This window comes from Molossus molossus, unplaced genomic scaffold (assembly GCF_014108415.1).
Source record: "Molossus molossus isolate mMolMol1 unplaced genomic scaffold, mMolMol1.p scaffold_m16_p_7, whole genome shotgun sequence".
Classification (NCBI taxonomy): Eukaryota; Metazoa; Chordata; class Mammalia; order Chiroptera; family Molossidae; genus Molossus; species Molossus molossus.
Window position 1 is genome coordinate 104,123,131 of NW_023425401.1, and position 3,575 is coordinate 104,126,705.

At 41.8% G+C, this 3,575-nt stretch overlaps 1 pseudogene; it reads right to left on the reverse strand.

The window, feature by feature from the left end:
* Positions 1 to 3,273: 3,273 nt before the first annotated feature.
* LOC118620569 lies at positions 3,274 to 3,372 on the reverse strand (annotated as a pseudogene).
* Positions 3,373 to 3,575: the final 203 nt, after the last annotated feature.

Genomic DNA, 3,575 nt, shown 5'->3' on the forward strand with positions numbered 1-3,575 from the left:
CGTTCCCGTCCGTGCGCTGAGTCAGGCAGACAGAAAACAAACCTTCAGCCCACCCCCTGAAAAGCCAGAATGGTGGGGCGCCAGGAGCTGGAAGTTTTCTCCTGACCAGGCAGGGCATGTCGCTGCGGCTGATCAAATGCCATAAATGTGCGTTCACTTCACTGTATCTCCTCTTGGCTTTGTGCTTGTCTTGGGTGCTGCGACCTCTTAACTGGTTTCCGGTGTCCTCACAAAGATGACGTGGTCCGTAGAGTGTCTCGGTGGAGGAACAAGGGCCTGCGGATTCTGGCTGCCATCTGGCTGATGTTCTCCGGATTAATTCTCATCCTTAAATCATGCCTCTTACTGGGGACTCTCCCTGAGTTTTATCGCACCTGCAGTCTCATCTCTTAAGGTGAAAAGTCGCCCGAGCCCAAGTTCTACGCTTCACGCCGCCCTTTCTCTGCAGCGCCGGTTGGAGGCAGCCTTCGCTCAAGCACTCCTTAGACTGTCGATGAGGCGGTTCGGCAGGGGGGTGAACAGGGTGTGAAACAGGGAGAGGAGTTTCTGCAGCTCCTCTCCTTGACTCTTGTCCAGGATCAAGTGAAGCATCGTGTCTGGGCCAGAGCAGAACCCACCCACACCGAGGTGGAGGGAGCAGGTGGGAACGTCTTCCCTGCAGCCTGCACGTGACTCGATCTTTAGGAGGGTCTGAAGGATGCCTGTGTAGGAGACCAGCATCCCAAGTAAGACAAACACACCAGAAGCAAAGAGAAAAATGTCGTTGGTCCAAACGGCCCCACAGGTCACTTTGAGGACAGACAGGACTGCACAGTAGAGGTGGTTTCCTGCCTGGGGCCCACAGGAGGGCAACCTTAGAAAGAGAATGGGGTGTAGGAGAGCGAGGGGAAAGCCACGCCCCAAGAAGTGACACCAGGACTACGCATGCTCTCGAGCTCATGATGACAGTGCGCTGCAGGGGGCAGATGGCCACAGACCTGTCACAGGACATCGCCACCAAAGGCAGGTCTCTCCCGCAGCAAGAGTCAAATACAAAACCATCCGCAGGGTGCATGAGACGAAGAAAGTGTGTCTGTGTGTTTCCCTGGGTTTCCAGCATGTGGGGCAAATGGTTGGAAGCACAGGACATGCCGACGGCGGCCAGAAGGGAAGAAGTGGGCAGTGCAGTCTGAGCTCTAGCCGAGCGAGCCCCAAGATCAGGCCGTTTGCCAACCGGTTGAAGATATAGAACAGGGAGAAGAGCCAGAAGAGGAACATGTCCATCTCTGCACTGGGCTGGGATCCCACCAGGGTGAACTCTGCGACCCATGTCTGGTTGCCTCCCATCCCTTAGGACGATCTGTAAGGACTGACGTGTGATAGGAAGTCGGGGCGGAGATCAGTGGCAATCGGAGTCATTTCAAATGGACTCGGGAAGTTTCTATGCTTGTCTCTACTTCAACTAGAGTTGTTTCCGCCTGTTTCTTTGTCATTTTGTTTTTAACTTTTTATAATCAAGTAATTCAAGTTTTCAGATAATTATAAAGAATTATAAATAATACTAGTACAGGTGACCCTTCAACATTGCAGGAGGAGTCAGGGGTGCTGACCCTCGCATGGCTGAAAATCTGCATATAACTTTTTTTAATTGAATTTATTGGGGGTGACATTGGTTAATAAAATGATATAGGTTTCAAATGTTGCAAATAACTTATGACTCCCCCCAAAATTGACTACTAATGGCTTACTGTTGACTGGAAGCCTCACTCAGAACAGTCGATTAAGACATTTTTATGTTATATGCATTAAATACTGTATTCTTACAATAAAGTAAGCTAGAGAAAAGAAAATGTTCTTAAAAAAACCATAAAGAACAGAAAATACATGTACAGTACCTACTTAAAAAATGAATGTATAATTGGAGCTGCATAGTGCAAATCGACGTTTTTCAAGAGTCAACTATATCTACATTTTACCGATTTTCCTTTCACATTTCTTTAGCATTTACTTTTCTCTGTATATACTTATTAATTTTCTGCAGATCACATAAAAGTGAAGTGTAGCAATAATGCCAATGTATCAATAAACACTTTTTTCCCCCAAGAACAAATATATTCACTAGTCTATTTTCAATATAATTACCAAAATCAGGAGACATAACATTAACATAATTCACTATTCTAAATAAAGGACGTTCTGCCCCTGGGGTCCAAGATGCAAATCCAATATCACATATAACATTTTCTCTCCTCTGATCTGAAGCAGGTATTCAGCCCTTCCTGCCATGACTGTAATGTTCTGGAAGAGTACAGACCACTTGTTGGAGGAAGTCTCTCAATGAGGTTTGCCACTGATTGCTCCTGTCGCAGTTCAGATTATAAATTTGGGGTGAAAAAATGAGTCCTCCTTACTGCCTGTCATTAATACACATATAATATTCATTTGTTCCAATACTGGCAATGCTCATGTGAATGGGTCCAAATCTCCATTATAAACGTATTAATTCATAATGTAGGCACTTTGTTAAAATTATTCTAGGCGCATCTCGTGTGTTTCCCACTATGGCTTGAAATTAGTTATTTCACAAAAAATGTCTGGGTCCTTTTATTGGGGAATTAGATTTTATTGGATATCAAATAATTAATATTTTTATCAGGATTGTTGCTAAATTTGTAACACCTTTATTTAATAGGGAGAGTGTATAATTTGGGACTATATATATATATTTTTTTTTTTTATAAGATAAGAGAGACTTAAATTTACTTATTTAATCCTAACACCTTTTTATAACTTTTTTCAGAGAGACAAATCTATTTTACTAACTTAATATTAGTATCAAAGAAAGTAATCTCAATATTACACAGTAGTTTATTTTTAGGCAAAACTATATTTATATCCCCAGGATCTCATTAATTATCTTGTTTAGTTTTTTCCTGGTTTTATTTATAGTTAGGTAATTATAGGCTCTTGGAAAGTTTAGACTTATAAATTCTCAATAGTCTGGTTCATTGTGTGAATAAAATGGCACCTACCTCATATGAGATTTGTCATTGTGTGGTGTTTGTTTATTTTCTATTTTCTTTTTTTTAATGTTTAAAATTAATTACAGTTTACATTCAGTATTACTTTATGTTCGTTTCAGGGGTACAGCATAGTGGTTTACAAAGTGAGCCCCCGGATATTTCTAGGACCCACTCGGCACCATACGTAGTTTTTACAATAGTACTAATTATATTTCCTATGCTGTTCTTTACATCACTATGACTATTCTGCAGCTACCGATCTGTGCTTCTCAAAGCTACGAGACAACACGAATCTGTGTCATCCCTGCGCGGGGGCCATGCTAATCTCCTCGGTATTCGTCCAATTTTAGTGTGTGTGCTGCCGAAGGACGCGTGACATCAGTTTTCATAAGTATCTTAGAAAAACATAAAGTTCAATGAAAAGGTAGAGAAATAATACCCACGTGAAACACATGGCCAATGGTGTCAATAATGTGCACCTATAATGTTCCATCACTGACTGTACATATATTTGCACATGCATAATGAATTAAAATTATAACAACAGTATTGTTTATATATTCCTTTCATTTA